Source organism: Coenobita brevimanus, chromosome 40 (genome assembly GCF_032717465.1).
Source record: "Coenobita brevimanus isolate Jiangsu-jjx chromosome 40, ASM3271746v2, whole genome shotgun sequence".
In the NCBI taxonomy this organism is placed as follows: Eukaryota; Metazoa; Arthropoda; class Malacostraca; order Decapoda; family Coenobitidae; genus Coenobita; species Coenobita brevimanus.
This window is the reverse complement of record NC_136993.1, coordinates 3,420,597-3,439,724: the sequence shown is the minus strand read 5'-3', so window position 1 is coordinate 3,439,724 and position 19,128 is coordinate 3,420,597. Positions and strand designations below refer to the sequence as shown.

Below are 19,128 nucleotides of genomic sequence, written 5' to 3'. Positions count from 1 at the left end.
TTCTCTCCCTCTCTATTTTATTTCTCTCCTCACCTCTCCCCTCCATTCCTCCCGTCCTTTCTACGTTCTTTCTTCTCTCCTTACCACTCCTTTCCATTCTTCCCCATCCTTCCCTCTTCTCTACATCTTTCCCCTACTCTTCTTTCCTACTTCTCTCCATCTCCACATTCTCACTTCTCTCCTCACCTCTCCTCTCCATTCCTCCCGTCCTTTCCTTCTCCTCCCCATATCTCTCCCTTCCTTTCCGCTCACTGCCATCACAAAAAATGCCACCCCAGGCAAACTTGTAGCGAAAAACCTTGAACTCATTTTGTGGGCAATGATGTGAGTATGTGGGGACGCTCTGTCAATGTCATGAGAGGGAAGGGGAAGATGGGAGGAAGACAGGGAGAGGAAGGAGAGGAGAGGGAGAAGAAGGAGAGGTGTGGGAGAAGGGAAGGAGAGGAAAGAAATGGGAGAAGGACAGAAGAGTGGAAGAAGGAAAGGAGAGAAGGGAGGGAAAAGTAAAGAGGGAGGAGGGAAGGAGAGGAGGGTGATGGGCAAGGGAAGAAGGGAAGCAGAGAGGGAGAAGAAAGGAAGAGAGGGGAAGAAGAGAAGAATGGAAGGGAAGATGGGAAGGGGAGAAGTGAAGGGAAGAAAGAGGATGGGGAGGAAAGAGGGGACGAACAGATGGGGAGAAGTGAGGGGAAAAATGGAAGACGGTAAATTACGAGTAAGAAGGTGAGCAGGGGAGAAAGAAAGAGGGAAGGAGAGGAAAGGTAAGGAAACGAGAGGAGAGAGGAGAGACAGAAGCGAGGTGAAGGGAAAGGAGGAGCCTGTATAAGGGAAGGGAAAGGGAGGGAAGGAAAGGAGGAGAGAGAATGAAGAAGGAGGAGGAGGGTGAGGGAGGGAAGGAGGATAGAGTACTGTTTCTTCCTTCCTGTTTCCTTCCCTCCCTCCCCCCCAATCTCTCTCTCTCTCATTACCCTTTTCACTCTACTCCCCCATCCCATCCATTTCTTCTCACATACCTCTTTTATACCCTCACTATTTCCTCTTGGTTCATTTACTTCTTACTCCCCTCTTCCTTCTCTCATTTATCTCTTCTCCCTCCTCCTTCCATCCTTTCTCTCTTCCCTTCCCTCCAATATCTTTCCTTCTTTACAACCTTAGATATACACACCTTCTTGAATGTCTTCTTCATTATCTTCCTTTCTTCCTTCAATCAAATATTTCTCCTTTTTTACACATTATTTTATTTTTCCTTCCTTCTGCTCCCTCTTCTTTATTCATGCTTTGCCTTCTCATAAAATAGATATCATAACCATGTCCTTCTCTATTATAAACGCCTCCATCCTCCCTTAAAATGAATAAATAAAAATAAATATGCTGCTACGTAATCTCCTTCCTATTCCTATGTACTCTTTAATGCTTCTGTATCTAACCAATTTTCCTTCCCATCTTCGTTTTAATCCCTCCCTTCTTATTTTTTTCTCCTTTCTTTCTTTAATTCTTCCTCTCCCTTCCCTCCTCCTCTCCTCTTAAATCTACCCCTCTTCTTTGTCCTCCTCCCACTTCATCCTTCCCCCTCTTCTCTCCCTTTTCTCTTCTTTCTTTAAATCTTCCTCGTCCTTTCCTCCTCCATTCACACTCTCCTGTTTCCCATCCCTTTCTCATTTCTACTTGCATCTCTCCTTTCCCTTCTTCCCTCTTTCACCCCAATACTCCCCTACCCTCCCAATCTTCCTCTCCTTTCCCACCCATTCCTCATCTAATTTGTTCACTCTTTCCTTCTCCCTTCCTCCCTTAACCCCTATTACCTCACTTGTCATCTTCCTTTCCCTCCCCTCCAATAATTATCTTCAACTTCCTCAACTCTTCCCTCCTCCTTCTCCTCCCTACTTCCCACCCCTCCTCTCCCCCTCCATTCTTCCCAGCCCCCTCCTCTCATCTTCTCTCCTCCTTCTCATCTTCCCTTACTTCCTGCCTTCCTCTTCTTACCTATAACCCACATACTACAGCACCTATATTAAAACCTATCCTATAAGAGTCTTGGAGGGCCTAATACGGTCTGTTGCTGCTTGCTTCCCTTTATATTCCTTTGTGCTATCTTTCTACCTTCTTCCATTTTTTCCTTCTCCCTTCTTCCCTCCATCTCCCCTTCTCCCTTCCATCCCCCCTCTCCCCTTTTCCCATTCATCTCCCCTCACCCCTTCCACCTCCCCTCTCCCCTTCTCCCTTCCACCTCCCATCTTCCCTTCCTTCCATATCCCCATCTCTCCTCCCTCCCGTCTCCCTCTCTCCTTCTCCTTTCCCTCTTCTAACTCCCTTTCTCCCTTCCTTCAGTCTTCCTCCCTTCTTCTCTCCCCTCGTTCTTCCTCCCCTTAGCTTAACGCCTCCTCCATCACCCCCCTCCACTTCCCAGGTACCTGCCATCTCCACTTCCCTCCCTCTCTCCATCATCCCTCCCTCCCTCCTCCATCTTTCCCCTCTTCCCTACATAATTAGCTAAGCATATTTTGGCCATGTGGAGAGGATGGAGAGTGAGAGACTGACGAGGAGTGTATGTGAATGAGGTGGAGGGGGAGAGAGGGAGGGGAAGGCCACGGATGAGATGGAGGGATGGAGTGGAGAGAGATATGAGAGAGGGGGTGTGAATTGGGAGCAAGGTAGGGAAATGGCGGGGGGACAGGATGACGTGGAGGCGATTTGTTTGTGGCCACCCCGTATAAGGGATTAAGGCGTCTGGCAATAGATAGACAGATATTTTTCTACACATTCCCATCTTCCTGTTCCATCCCTTTTACTCCCTCCATCATCTCTACCTATACTCTCTTCACTCTAACCTGGCCTAAAACTGAAATCTTCCCAACCTAAATACTGAGACGTAGCGAGCAATTAACGCAAGTACATAGCGCTAGTCACGAAGAAGTGCTATTAAACGGATGCAAAGTCACAGTACTCGCAGTCTTTATTTCGCCATCGGGTTACGTGAAATAGGTTGCAAAAGGAGGAAAATAATGTAATGTTATAGTGAGAGAATTGTAGTTAGTAATATTGCTCTCTCTCATTAATCATATTTTCTCCATACTTCCATCTTTCTTTCACCTTCCTTGCTCTCTCATCATTTTTTCTTTGTTTCCAATTAGTCAGATTTTCCTCACACTTCCATTCCTCCGTCACCTTTTTATCTCTCTCTCTCTCTCTCTCTCTCTCTCTCTCTCTCTCTCTCTCATTCTGTCTGTCTGTCTCTCATTAATCTCTTTCAGTGCACACCTCCAACTCTTACCTTTTCCCAACATCCTTTTTTCTCAACTTTTCCTTGCTAATTGGATCTCTCTCTCTCTCTCTCTCTCTCTCTCTCTCTCTCTCTCTCAATGTAATTCGTCCTGATCTGTTATCCTTATCTCAGACACATGAACTTACTCCCTCCCCAAAAGGGTCAATTGGTTTGGTGCTAATTATCTTTTGTACTTTTGCACACTCATGTCTAAAATCTTATTCTTGTTAAAAGGCCTCATTTCCACCTCACGTGTGTAAGTTCTCCATAAATCTATCCCCCCTCTGTTTTACCCCCTCCCTCCCCCTACCTTCCCCCTCCCCTCTCTGACTAACCCCCTACCTTCCCCCTCCCCTCTCTGACTAGCCCCCTACCTTCCCCTCTCCTCTCTGACTAACCCCCTACCTTCCCTCTCCCCTCTCTGACTAACCCCCTACCTTCCCCCTCCCCTCCCTGACTAACCCCCTACCATCCCCCTCCCCTCTCTGACTAACCCCCTACCTTCCCCCTCCCCTCTCTGACTAACCCCCTACCTTCCCCCTCCCCTCTCTGCCTAACCCCCTACCTTCCCCCTCCCCTCTCTGCCTAACCCCCTACCTTCCCCCTCCCCTCTCTGCCTAACCCCCTACCTTCCCCCTCCCCTCTCTGACTAACCCCCTACCTTCCCCCTCCCCTCTGACTAACACCTTCCCCTCCCCTCTCTGACTAACCCCCTACCTTCCCCCTCCCCTCCCTATTTAACCCCCTACCCATCAGCTCCCTTAGGCATCTACTCAGCTAAGCCAGATGTGTCGATCAAGCCCCTTACCACTCATCATTCTTGGCCTCTCATCTCTCTCCCCTCATTACAACTCCTTCACTCTCACATTCCTCCACTGTTTCTCTCCCTCACAGCTCTCTCTCTCTCTCTTCATCCCTGCAACCTTTCTCCATCATCTATTTTTCACCTCTCCTAGCTAACTGACTCTCTCTCTCTCTCCACCTCTGCAATCTTTCTCCATTATCATTTTTTTTCACAAAGTCTCCTAGATAATTGACCTCTCTCTCTCTCTCTCTCTCACTTTCAGAACTCCACTCACATGCTCTCTCTTTCTCTCTCTCCACACTTCACGTCTGCAATCTTTCTCCATCATCATTTTTTTTGACAACCTCTCCAAGCTAACTGACCTCTCACCCTCCCTCTCTCTCTCTCTCTCTCTCTCTCTCTCTCTCCACACTTCATCTCTGCAATCTTTCTCCATCATTTTTTTTACAACCTCCCCTAGCTAACTGACTCTCTCTCTCTCTCTCCACACTTCACCTCTGTTATATTTCTCCATTATTGTTTTCTCACAACCACTCCAAGCTAACTAACCTCTCTCTCTCTCTCTCCATCATCTTTTTTCCACAACCTCTCCTACCTAACTGATCTCTCTCTCTCTCTCTCTCTCTCTCTCTCTCTCTCTCTCTCTCTCTCTCTCTCTCTCTCACCTTTCTCACTTTATTTTTCCACTTACCTGTTTATCGTTTTCCCGTAATTAACTCTTCCCAAGCCAAATACATTTCGGAAACTGACGTCTATACTCTTTTCACTCTAACTTGGCCTAAAATTATCATCTCCTCATCTTGAACTCTAAGCTGTAGCAGGATATTAACGTTAGAATATGATGCTAGTCACGAAGAAGCGCTACGGGAAGGATACAGAGGCAGTGTCGTCTTTCTCTAGTATTAAATATGCAGAAGGATAAAAATCTGGGCCAAGTTAAGGTGAGAGGAGTATAGAAAGAGCGAATATATGCAAGGGTATGGATATAAACGTACGTATAGCTGGCCACACATGCACCTGGTACAGTGAGTGAGTGTGTGTGTGTGTGTGTGTGTGTGTGTGTGTGTGTGTGTGTGTGTGTGTGTGTGTGTGTGTGTGTGTGTGTAAGTGGAGGTGTAGCTACAATTTCACACGTTCATGCATCACAATTACCTGGTCACTTCCACTAATATTCAACACCTGCTTTCATTCATGTCAGTGCCACCAACAAACACGGGATTAGGTCAGGGTTGTCAGTGTACCAAACCCTACGCCTCTGTTACACACTGACGCTGTACCACGTTTGTATGTCGCCAACTGTACATCCTATAACGCTTTTACCCTAACTTGGCCTAAAACTGCCACCTCTCCATCTTGAATGCTGAGCTGTAAAAGATTGACACTAGAATATGCTGCCAGTCACGAAGAAGTGCTATGATAATGTAAACCCGCTGTGCTGTCTTTTTTTTTTCCACTATGCAACGTGAAATAAGCTGAAAAGGACGAAAATCTGGGCCAAGTTTGAGCAAAAGGAGTATAGCACGATGCACTCCCAATATCAACATCACTTTGTTTCGCATCCAAGACAAGGGCACCGCAGAACGTAAGGGCGCGTCCACACGTGCTCTTCGAGAGCTCTTCAAACATTTTTTTTTTTTTTTAAATAACAGAACGGGGGAAGGAAAAACAAATGGGGAAAAAAAATGTTGGCAACACGACTTGCAACATGTTTGCAGCAGTAGGCTGTTTGGACAGATGTATGCCAACATGTTTCAGTGCAGCTTCGAACACTGGCAGCAGAGGTGATGGGATAAGTGTGTCCATACCAGGCAGCTGAGACTTCATCATGATGTTGCCAACATGATCTGGACGCTGATGTTCCCAACATGTCTGCAGCGTGTTCGTTGCAGTGTTGCTTACATGTTGCCAGCAATTGTTCGAGCACACGTGTGGACGCGCCTAAGGCGAACGCGGTAACCACTGAGCTACATTGGTTCCTAGTCCTCCCGCATAACCATTAAAGTCCCCATTTTAACCCGTCCACTCCCACCACTCCATTTCCTCAACCTGCTAGACATCCACCCCTTTTAATTTCCGATCTGCATTTTCCCCTTGTTTCCCCATCTCCCCCCTACCTACCCTAAAAACTCCCCGTTCCCCCATCTCCTCCCCTACCTACCCTAAATGCTCCCCCTTCCCCCATCTCCTCCCCTAACTACCCTAAATGCTCCCCCTTTCCCATATCCCCCCTCCCTCATCTCCTCCCCTACCTATTCTAACTAGAAGCTCCCAATATTCTCATCTCCCTTACTTATCCCCCACTAAAAGCTCCCCACTATCTCATCCCCCACACCACCACCACTGCAACAATTTCTTCAACCCAACAAATCCTTTATTATTACTATTTATTATTATTATTATTATTATTTATTATTATTATTAGTAGTAGTAGTATCATTATTATTTTGGTACAATGTCTTTTTTTCTATCATCAGACCTTATTATGTACCCCAGTAAAAAATTTAATCTACGCCCTGTGCTCTTTCTTTACTCGAGTAAACACACCACACATCCTCCTCCCCTCAACCTTACCCCCAACTTCCTCTCTAGTTTAAGACCCCTCCCCTCCCCTCCATAACCCCTATCATTGTGCCCCTTCCCCCTACCTGCCTCTCCCTTCCCTAGTCTTGGCTTCCCCTCCCAGACACTCCTTCCCCTACTCTTCCATCTTACATTTCCTTCTACCATTTCCACCTGCCAATACCTTTCCCCCCCTCCCTTCCACTTCCCCAACACCCCTACATATCCCTTTACCCCACACCAAACATCCCCCTAAACCCCACGTAGCCAAACTCTCCCTTTCTCCATAGCCCCCCCCCTCCCAACCCCTACTTGATTCTCCCCCCCATCCCTACATCCCACACCCCCAACCTTACTCCCCTTCTCAAAAGCTCTCTCGTCTTTCCACCCTACACCTCTCCCCTTCCCGACATATTCCCCACCTCACCCCCTTCCTATATCCCCCATCCCAACCCCACCCTGCCTCCCCTAACCAGAAGCTCCCTTGTCCTCCATCCCTCCCCTCTCCAGTCTTACCTCCTCCCCTCCTCTCCCCAATCTTACCCCCTCCCCAGCCTCTCCCCCCACCAAACCCCCCCCCTCATCTTCTGGTCACTCATGAATACACAAACAGACTCCGGGGTACGTCCACTGGCTTCATTTATGGGCAGACTCAACCACCACCACAAATAATATAAGGGTCGCTTTGCCTTTCAGCCTACCTCATCCTCACTCTCCATCTCAGTCTACCTCATCCCACCCTCCATTCCAGTCTACCTCATCCTCACTCTCCATTTTAGTCTACCTCATCCCACTCTCCATCTCAGTCTACCTCTTCCTCACTCTCCATTTCAGTCTACCTCATCCTCACTTTCCATTTCAAAGTGCTCTCTAATTTTGTCCTTTTCATTTTTTTTTTCCTGTTACCTGAGAATGATTTATATTAAGAAAATCGTCTTCTGCTGAAAGGGTTATTACTCCACTAAAACTTCATTCGTACTTGGCGAACATGGGGGACGTTTAATTCTGGCTGTCACTCTATTCACGTGGAGATCCAGTTCTGTACTGGCCCTAACATGGACTGATAGAAACGGGCATTTCAGTAATATTTGAAAGACATGAAAGACTTTTGGCCTTTGCTTTCTTCTTTCTACAAAATAATAATAATAATAATAATAATAGTAATAATAATAACAACAACAACAACAGTAAAATTAGTAGTAGTAGTAATAGCAGCAGCAGTTGTAATAATAGCAATAATAAATATGGTAATAATAATAATAATAAATAATAATAAAAATAAATAATAATAATAATAACAAAAATTATATTAACAAATAGGACCAGAGGAAGATGTCAACTAATATTTAGAAGACAGATTTTAAAGACTTTTGGCCTTTACTTCTTCCCGCTAAAAAATAAACAAAAATAAGTAAAACAATAAGTAAAGGAATAAGACCAGAGAAAGATCAATACTTAACGACATCAGTATATCAATATTACTCTATCTTGTCCTAAAACTGCCTCTCCATCTTGAATGCTGAGTTTTACATATATATCAACAACAGAATATGGCGCTAGTCACGAAGAAGCGCTATGGAAAGGATGTACAACCACGGCACTGTCTTTTTCAACCACTAAAGCTTCATGGAACAAGCCACGTAAGGACGAAAACCTGGGCCAAGTTTGTGTGAAAGGAGTGTAGCATCCGAAATACCTATACAGCCTTTAATTAAGTGATCAACAGGTAAAAAAAAAAAGGTAAAGGTATGTAACGTACCCTAGAGCAAAGAGTAATGATGGTGTTGATGGCAGGGTTTGGTATGCACTGGCACTGATATTCTTGCCTGGTATGGACGCCCACTTATTTTCCTATGCGAATTATTTCCCTTGCCATATCTTGATTCTTCGTCTGTGCTGCATACATCCATCCAACACTGTCAGGTATGGGAGCTCCCTAACACATTAACCTAAGCGAATTATTTTCCTTACCACAACCTCTCTCTCGTCTGTGTTACATCCATCCATCCAACATTGTCAGGTATGGAAGCTCCCTAACACAATAACCTAAGCGAATTATTTTCCTTACCACAACCTCTCCCTCGCCTGTGCTACATAAATTATATCCTCCCAACATTGTCAGGTATGGACGCCCACTAACATAGTTTCCTAAGCGAATTATTTTCCTGGCCACATCATCTTCCTCGTCTGTGATACATCCATCCATCCAACATCTCCATACTCTGCATATGCACAAAAGGTAACCAGCCGTATCCAAAAACAAATCGCTAAGGAACAGGTGTTACGGAGCTTCCTTACCCGACGAGAATACGAACCCGCGACCACAGCCTCCGGGGTCAAGTTTCACCTCAACACACTGCCCATTTCCCTCACAGCACACCCCATCATTACACTTCCTTCTGCCCATTTTGTCTCCCCGTCTCTCGTCCTTATGTCTTTCTCATCTCCTCTCTCTCAATACTATCTTCTGTCTCTACTGTCTCCCTACTACACTCGTCTTTATTCTCTCTCTCTCTCTCCCTCACACACACACACACACATTAAATCCCATACAATCTTCTCTCTCTCTCTCCTCCTTGCTACCCATCTCTCTCTCTCTCTCTCTCTCTCTCATACTACCATCTACTTCTTTTGTCTCCCTACTACTGTTCTTATATTCTCTCTCTCTCTCTCACCACCTGCAACCTCATCTTGCACTGAAAATAATGATCTCGGTGACTGACTGTGGTATTGGCAAGAGGCAAGGAAGAAGGGAGGAAGGGGAAAAAGCAGGAGGAAATGAGGAAGGAGAGAAAATAGAAATGGAGGAAGAAGGAAGGAGAGAAAATGGAGGAAAAAAAAGGTAGGAACACTGAGGAAAGAGAAAATAAGGAAGGAGAGAAATGGTAGGAAAAATAGGGGAAGGAAGGAGTGAAAAATAGGGAAAAAATGAGGAAGGATAGAAAAATAGGAAAAAGGAGGGAGAAGGAAGAGAAAATAGGAGCAGAGGAGGAAAAAGGAAGGAGAGCAAAATGAGAGGAAAGAAGGAAGACGGAAGGGGAGAAAAATAGGAGAAAAGGAGGGAGGAGGGAGAGAAAAATGGGAGAAAAGGATGAAGGAACAAGTGAAAAATATGAGAAAAGGAGGACGGAAGGAGAGAAAGTAGGAGAAACGGAGAAAGGAAGGAAAAAAAGTGGGAAGAAACAAGAAAATGAGGAAGGAAGGAAGGAGAGAAAAAGTAGGAAGGAAGGAGGGACTGAGGAGAGGCAGGGAGAAGGAGAAGGATGAGGTAGGAGGGGTGAAATAGGAGGGTAATGAGCGGCAAAGTGAGGAGAGAGAGAATCAGAGAAGAGCGGGGGGAAGGAACGTAAGATACAAAGGAGGGAGGGCAGGTAAGACAGGAGAGAAAGACGGAGGTCAGGAGGAAGAAAGGGGTTAGAGGGAGGTATGAGAGGAGAGGGGGCAGGTAGAGAGGACAGAAGGGAGAATAGGTAAGGAAGGATGGAAAGAAGGAAGGAAGGAAGGATGGAAGAAAGAAAAAGGAAGAAAGGAAGGAGAGGAAACGATGAGGGGTGAGAAAAGGTGTAAAGGAAGAGGAAATATGCAAAAAGAAGAGGGCAAATAATTAGTCCACGAGAGAGAGAGAGAGAGCGAGAGAGAGAGAGAGAGAGAGAGAGAGAGAGAGAGAGAGAGAGAGAGAGAGAGAGAGAGAGAGAGAGAGAGAGAGTTAAAATAAGAAAAAAGCCTTCAAAACAACTTACTACCCCGAGGTCCTTGAGTGACAAACAGGTAACAAAGGAAGGGAGAAAGGGCAGGTAACAAAGGAAGGGAGAAAGGGCAGGTAACAAAGGAAGGGAGAAAGGGCAGGTAACAAAGGAAGGGAGAAAGGGCAGGTAACAAAGGAAGGGAGAAAGGACAGGTAACAAAGGAAGGGAGAAAGGGCAGGTAACAAAGGAAGGGAGAAAGGGCAGGTAACAAAGGAAGGGAGAAATTCTTTGTGTGTGTGTGTGTGTGTGTGTGTGTGTGTGTGTGTGTGTGTGTGTGTGTGTGTGTGTAAACAAACTGCCTCAAGATACCAACAACAGAATACCTCACCTAAGTCTATCACAGAAAGAAGGGAAACAAAGTGAGGAAAAAAGGGGTGAAAAGGAACGGAAAAATAACTCGAGCGTAAAATTAAGGAACTGGCTCAACACACGTCAGGTCCTTGAGCGATAAACAAGGAAGAAAGGGACACAGAATGGGCAGGTAAGCAAAACAATATCAGAGTTTCCTATAAGTTTTCATGTGTTTTTCCTTTTGTTCTATTCATTCCCTTTTCTTTCTTTCCTTTCCTTCCCTCCTTCTTCTATACCCTTCTCTTCCCTTCCTTCCTACTTCGATTCCCTTCTCTTCTTTCCTATTTCTGTTCCCTTCCCATTTCTTCCTTTCCTTCCTTCCTTCTTTAATTCCCTTCTCTTCCTTTCCTTTCCTTCCTTCCTACTTCTATTCCCTTCTCTTCCTTTCCTTTCCTTTCTTCCTACTTCTTTTTCTTCTCTTCCCTTCCTTCCTACTTCTTTCCCTCCTCTTCCTTTCCTTTCCTTCCTTCATTCTTCTATTCCCTTCTCTTCCTTTCCTTCCCTCCTTCTTCTCTTCCTTTCCTTTCCTTCCTGCTTGCTTCTTTCTCTTTCCTCCCCTTCTTTCTTGCTTTTCTTTCATCTCCTCTCCCTCTTCTTTTATTCCTATCCTCAACCTTTCCTCCTCCTTCCTCTACCTTCCTTCCTTCCTCTTCCCTCCCTCCTCCCACTCCACTCTTCACTCCCATATCCTCCTTCCTCCCTTTCTTCATACTTCTATCTATTTCGTACATATCTATCTACCCATCGACTGATATAACAATCTATCGTCCTTCCTATCTACCTCACTTCCCTCTTCTCCTTCCTCCCTTACTATCCTTTCCTTCCCTCCACTTTCCTCTGCTCTCATTTCCTTCCCCTCCTATCCCTCCCTCTCCACTCCCTTTTCTTCCTTTTTCTCCTCCCTTCCTCTTTCCTCCCTCCCGCCCCTCCACTTTCCTCTCCATTCCTTCTCTCCTCTCCTCTCCCTTTTTCTTCCTTCCTCCCCTCCCACCCCTCCACTTTCCTCTCCATTCCTTCCCTCCACTCTCTCCCATTTCTTCCTCATGCTCCTCCCTTCCTCCCCTCAACTCCTCCACTTTCCTCTTCATCCCTCTTCTCTCCACTCCCTCCCAGTTCTTCCTTACTCCCTTCCCTCCCTTCCTTCACCCAAAGACATTCTCTATCTTGTTTTTCAGCCCTTGTTCAGGCAGAGATGCTTCCCCTGAGGCTAAGGTGCGTCAACAGGTGAAAAATAGGTGTGTGTGTGTGTGTGTGTGTGTGTGTGTGTGTGTGTGTGTGTGTGTGTGTGTGTGTGTGTGTGTGTGTGTGAGAGAGAGAGAGAGAGAGAGAGAGAGAGAGAGAGAGAGAGAGAGAGAGAGAGAGAGAGAGAGTTTAAAGAAAGTGGGGGGAAAAAAAATGAGGAAATAAAGGAACCATAAGAATATTTAGGGTTATTATGCAAAAAAATAAATAATAATAATAATAATAATAATAATAATAATAATATCTTCAGAAAGGAGTCAAATAAAAGCAAATAGAAAATATGGAAATAAAGGAAAGAAAAAATGAAAAGACAGATGAAATAAAATGAAAAGTGAGACAAGGAAAGAGTGAGGAAAAGGAAGCAGGAAATGAAGGAACAGAAGAGTCAGGAAAAGGAAGAAGGAAATGAAGGAACTGAAGAGTCAGGAAAAGGAAGAAGGAAATGAAGCAACAGAAGGAGTGAGTGAGAAGAAAGTGGGAAATGAAGTAAGAGAAGGAAAGAGTGAGGAAAAGGAAGTAGGAAATGAAGCAAGAGAAGGAAAGTGAGGAAAATGAAGTGGGAAATGAAGCAAGAGTGAAGAAAATGAAGTAGGAAAAAATGCAACAGAGGGAAAGAGTGAGGAAAATGAAGAGGGAAATGATGCAAAAATTAATGAAAGTCAGATGAGGAACAACAGTGGAAAATACGAAGATGGAAAAGAAAGGGGAGAGAAATATAAAAAAAAAAATAATAAGCATGGAAATCAGCCAGAAAATAAAACAGAAAAAATAATGATAATAAAAGGATGAAGGAAAATCAATAAGGTAAGGACAGAGCAAAGAAATAAAGGAAGAAAAGACGAGTGAAAAAAGTGAGTGAAATAAGATAGCTTTACACACACAAGAGAGAGAGAGAGAGAGAGAGAGAGAGAGAGAAAGGGGCAAGGAGAGGAAAAAAATTAAATACACTAAGAGGAAATGACAACTCTAGGAGGAAAAAATTAAGGGAAAAAGGAAAGAGGATGGAAAAACGAAAATGTGTTGAGGGGATGGGCTTGAGACCGTGGTAATGAAAGAAAATGGGACTCATGGGGCAAGGAGGAGGGTGTGAGGGAGTGAAGAGAGTAATTATGGTGGAGAAAATGGTGCTGGGTGAGAGAGAGAGAGAGAGAGAGAGAAAACACATGAGAAAGACAAGGCACACACACACACACACACACACACACACACACACACACACACACACACACACACACACACACACGCACAGGGGGAAGAACATGATATATCGGGTGCCGTTGTCATCACTCAAAAAAATGACTCGTGGTGATGACAATAATGACGGTGGTGATGAAGTGGTGATGAGGCTCCCTGTCTGGTAAGGTGAGGAAGATGGTGGTGATGTAATGATGAGGTGGAGATGAGTATGGAGGCAGTGGAGGATTTTTTATGATGTGATGACGACTGTGGTGATGAAGCTGCTTGTCAGGTAAGGTGGTGACTGACGGGATGGAAATGACTTGTGGTGATGAAATGGTGATGAAGCTGCTTGTAAGGAACGGTGCGGAAGATGCTGGTGATGTAATGATGATGTGGTGATGATTACAGCGAAAGTAGAGGCATTTTTTAATATGGAAAAAGAAGGAACCCAAGAAGTAAGGATAATGGTGGTGATGAAATGAAGATGTGGTGATGACAATAGCAGCAGTACAGGATTCTTTTTATATGGAAAAAAGAAGGAACCAAAGACAGATCACTTACACACACAAACAGTCAAATCCACTAACCCTTCCAAGTCTGACGCCTTCTTATACCTTAGCCTTTCTACCTTCAATTTTTTAATCACCTTAAGATCCCCAGAAGAGCTATATTCAATTTTTCCTACTTAAAGTTTCCTCTCAACTAAATACTAGTGTCGGAAGATGGAAAACATATTAAGTCCGGGTATTCTATCTTTCTATCTATTGCCAGACGTCTTAATCCCTTATACGGGGTGGCCACAAATTAATCGCCTCCACGTCACCCCGTCCCCCGCTATTTCACTGCCCCGCTCCCGATTCACACACCTCTCTCTCATGTACCGCTCCACTCCATCCCTCCATCTCATCCTCGGCCTTCCCCTCCCTCTCTCCCCCTCCATCTCACTCACATACTCTCCTCGTCAGTCTCTCACTCTCCATCCTCTGCACATGGCCAAAGTAGGTACTGAAGGAGTTAAAAAATGACAAGAAAAGCCAAATCAGTTCCAGATGCCTAAATAAAACAGAAATCATTATCAAGCATGTAATCAAGAAACAAACACAAACAGGCAACAAACATAAACACAAACAAGCACATAAGTAAATAAACAAAGACACGGAACCAGAGAAACATACCAACAAAGACATTAACAAAGCAAGTAATCAAACCCATCTAACTCTTGCCCAATACCACTTCTGTTTTCCTTTCTTGTATTTCCTCTCCCTCCCTCTCCTTTCTTTCCTTTTCCTTCGCCACTGATTTCCATTCCTTTCCTTCCTTTCTCTTTCCACTTATTTCACTTCCTTCTCATCTTTTGACACCTCTCCTCTCTTCTTTCTCTCCCCTCCTCACTATCTCCCCTTCCTCCTCCTCCTCTCTCCTTCCCCTCCCCACTTTTACCCCCCTCTCTCCTTCCTTTCCTTTCCCTTCCCCACTGATTTTCATTCCTTTCCTTCCCTTCTCTTTCCAGTGACTTCCTCTTCTTTCCTTCCCCTCCCCGTCTTTCCCCCCTTCCTCCTCTCTCCTTCCCCTCCCTTCCTCCTTCTCCTCCTCCTCTCCCCTTCCCTGCGGCCTCCTCGTCTCTCCCTTCCATAAATATATTCAGAAACGAAGGGACCTCAGGCACCTCCAAAATCTCAGACTGGTTTGAGGAGGAACAAGGGGGAGGCTGGGACGTCGTAAAGAAATATTATATAACACTGAAGAAAGGCCAAGAATGATTTAATTACGTGAAGAGTGGAAGAAGAAGAAGAGGAACAAGAAAAAGAAGAGGAAGAGGAAGAAGAGGGGGAAGAAGAAGAGGAAGAAGTGAAAGAAGAAGACGAAGAAAAAGAAAACGATGAAAAAGAAAAGGAAAAAAAGAAGGCGAAGAAAAAAAAAAGAGGAGGAGGAGGAGGAGGAGGAGGAGGCTCATGTGAACGAGAACTCAGTAGACTACAGGCCGACGCTTACCCTATCCTGCAGTCCACTATTCTCCTTTTAAGGGATGGGAAGTTTAGGGATATTTGCATGAACGGGAAGAGAAGCCACCTAGTTATACCAGTGCCACCACGTGAAGGCGTCCCTGTCACCCCAGAGAAATAAAAACAGCGGCATGATTACACAGCTCAAAGGACACGTACGCACGGACATGATACGTGGCACAAAATGAAAAAATCAAGGACTATATTACTACACTATAAACACCTCAAAATCAGTAAAATCAATATCTATCTATCTACCTAAATCTCTATCAATCTATCTACCCATACCTCTATCTATCTATCAGTTTATACACATTCACAGACCTCAGTATGTACATCTAATGCAATAAAAGGTAAATTACAATATTCAAATTACAAACAAAATAATGTACATAAATAAACAAATGCAGAACTTCTCGACATATATATATAAAGGGAGAAATTTGAGCATTGTTGTTCTGGTTCTCATTCTCTCTCTCTCACACACACACACCTCTCCCTGCTTCAAACACACACTATCATACTTCTCTTTCCACCTGACCCTCCATCCCTTCATCACTTCAACATTTATTTCTCTCTTTCATTAAGTTTCCCCTCTTTCCCTCTGTTACAGCCAGCCTCTCTCTCTCTCTCTCTCTCTCTCACACACACACACACAAACCCCTACTCTCCATCCTCCTTCCCCTCCTCTAAATCCCCCCATCCCTTCCACTACTATCCCCTACTTCCTCTTTCCTATCCTCCTCTCACTCGCTGGATGGATCTGCTTTGTAATACACTCTTCCCTTGATTATAACCTTTTTATGAGTCAATTGGCCTCCTGTTACTATGTAATTCCTATGTTTCTACAAATCCTTCCATTTTTGTGTCTTTCATCCCCCTCCCTTCACCAAAGTCTTCCTTCCCTTCCTCTATATTCCCCTCCCTTCATCCAAATCTCCCTTCCCTTCAATGCAATTCCTATTTACTCACTAATCCTTCCCCTCTATGTGATTCCTATCTACTCTCTAAAAATCCTTCCCTTCTTGTCTCTTTCATCCCCCTCCCTTCACCAAAATCTTCCTTCCCTTCCTCTATATTCCCCTCCCTTCATCCAAATCTTCCTTCCCTTCAATGCAATTCCTATTTACTCACTAATCCTTCCCTTCTATGTACTTCCTATCTACTCTCTACAAATCCTTCCCTTCTTCTCTTTCATCCCCCTCCCTTTATCTATATCTTCCTACCCTTCCCCTATCCCCCTCCCTTCATCTATATCTTCCTACCCCTCCCCTATCCCATCCTTACATCTAAATCTCCCTTCCCTTCCTCTATATTCACCTCCCTTCATCTAAATCTTCCTTCCCTTCCCCTATCGCCTCCGTTACCTAATCTTCCTCCCCTACCCCTCTACGAGCACCCCCCCTCCCTTCACCTACATCTTCCTTCCCTTCCTTTCCCAAATACCCATCTTCCTTCACCTAACTTTCATCTCGTTCACCCAAATCTTCCTTTCCTTCACTAAAATCTTCCTTTCCTTCACCTAAATCTTCCTTTCCTTCACCCAAATCTTCTTCCTCTTCACCCAAATCTTCCTTTCCTTCACCTAAATCTTCCTTTCCTTCACTAAAATCTTCCTTTCCTTCACCCAAATCTTCCTTTCCTTCACCCAAATCTTCCTTTTCTTCACCTAAATCTTCCTTTCCTTCACTAAAATCTTCCTTTCCTTCACCTAAATCTTCCTTTCTTTCACCTAAATCTTCCTCCTCTTTGCCTAAATCTTTCTTTCCGTCACCAGAATCTTCCTTTCCTTCTACTATATCAAACATCCTTCTCCCTCTATCCACCCCTCTTCACCTACATCTTCCTTTCCTTCCCATATACCTCCCTCCTTTCCTCTAGATCGTTCCTCCTTCCCCTCCCCTTCCTATACATAATTTTCCCTTCCCTTTCTATACATAATTTCCCCTTTCCAAACCTCCTCTGTTTCCCCCTCCCCTCCCCATACATCCAACCCCCCCCCCTTTCCAAGCTCCATGGATTTTCCCCTCTAATTTCCATACATCCAGCTCACCTTTTCAATTCCTCTGGCCATCCTGCTTTGTTATCCTTGTCTTTAACTTATAATTATGCTTACTATAACCTAAAGTCTCAAAATGATCAGTATGGCCTGCATTCTCGTTGATTATCGATGTTCCCTAACACCTGTTCCTTAGCGATTTATTTTCCAAACTACCTACTAACATCCTCCTCTTCGATCTTTCTCACGTCGACAAAGATTGCATGGATAACGCAAAAGAATACATTAAGGGGGTAGAATTAGAAATAAACCGGTAAGGAATAGGTGTTTGTAAGCTTTCTAACGACGCGAGAATGCCGGTCTAGGTCTGTAACTTTTTCCTTTCCCTTGTACTCCTTTGTATTTCCTTCTCTTTCCCATACCTTCAACTCCCCTCCAAAATCCTCTCGTATTTCTTCTGATCCTCCTCTTACATCCAACCCCCACCGTCTTCCAAGCCTCCTGAACTTCCCCTCCCCCGACAAGACAAAACCCCCTCATATATCCCAGCCTCCCATCCCCTCCCTTCCCTTTCCTTCTCCTCCCCTCCCCTCCTTTCCTCTTCCCATCTCTCCCAAACTCAGCCAGGTGTGGTGTGTGGGGAGAGAACCCTGGGCGACACCCCTATAATCACCATCCTCCGCACACCAGCTCAGGTAAGTCCGCCAGGTGACACACTGTAATTACTCACCTTTGGGACCCGCCGGTATCGCTTTACGGGAGCAGGTAAATGCTGGGGTGGAGGTGACGGCGATGGGAAGGAGGGGTGACGGGGAGGAGAGGGAGGGCTGGATGGGAGGGAGGGGTGACGGAGAAGACAGGGAGGGGTAACGGGGAAGAGATGGAGGATTGGATGGGAGGAAGGGGTGACGGGGAAGACAGGGAGGGGTAACGGGGAAGAGATGGAGGATTGGATGGAAGTGAGGGGTGACGGAGAAGAGAGGGATGGACTTAGAGATGAACTGACGGGGAGGGAAATAGGTAGATGGATGGGTGAACGGATGATTGGATAAAGGGAGGAGATGGGAGCCGGAACTCTACATGAGATGAGTGAGGGATGTATGGAAGTTTCTGAAGAGGGATTGTGTGTAGAAAAAACCTGAGAGAGAGAGAGAGAGAGAGAGAGAGAGAGAGAGAGAGAGAGAGAATCAAACTGTAACCTCTCTCTGCCTCCTACCCAACATTTCTCTTTGTCGCAATGAACTCGTGATGTTCGGGTTAAATAGGCACCGTCAGAAAAATAACTAAAACAAAAAAAAAATCCAATTACGGATCCTGTTATGGGTTATATTAAAACTGGAATCGATTAGGACTGTGATTACCTTGGACTGCTATGATTACACGTGTCAATAGGAGTCCATACAAAAGTTAATGGAATCGACTACCATTACGAATTACCCACGTAGGAGTGTAATGTTTGATATAAATAACTATTAGATGTTAGGCGGCGTGGAAACTCATAAACACACAGATTAGCAACTTCACATAACAATAGCCTCATAATGAATCGTGGTCATCCTTATCTTTCATTCTGCTGTGAAATCAAAATATGAAAAAAAAAAAGTTGGATCCAGATATTTACATGTATATATTGCACAAGAAAAACAGCATAGATCGAACTCTAGTCAAACAAGGCATGAGGAAAGTGGAGGAAAATGTATTGCAAATAACCAACTAAAGGAAGACTCATTATTTGTTACTTTATCCTTTACTTATCCTTATTACTAAAAACCTCCATTGATCCTTTGAGGCCTATTTCCTAAACCTAATAAAATCACCTGACACTGTAGCAATAAATTACGATACAGTACTGAAAGGGTTAATGAAGTTACCTGGATGGCTTAGATAGGTGAGCAAGGCATCTTAATCTTACCTGCCTGATGATACGCAAATCACACACGTACCTGTAAAGAAGAGAAAGAATATTAGTGGTCTGTGTATCTATT

The 19,128-nt window shown here is 44.7% G+C and overlaps 1 protein-coding gene across 1 annotated transcript in view; it reads right to left on the bottom strand.

The window, feature by feature from the left end:
• Positions 1 to 19,128, bottom strand: part of LOC145397249 (uncharacterized) — a 329,696-nt gene that overhangs the window by 246,331 nt on the left and 64,237 nt on the right. The gene's annotated exons all lie outside the window — the stretch shown is intronic.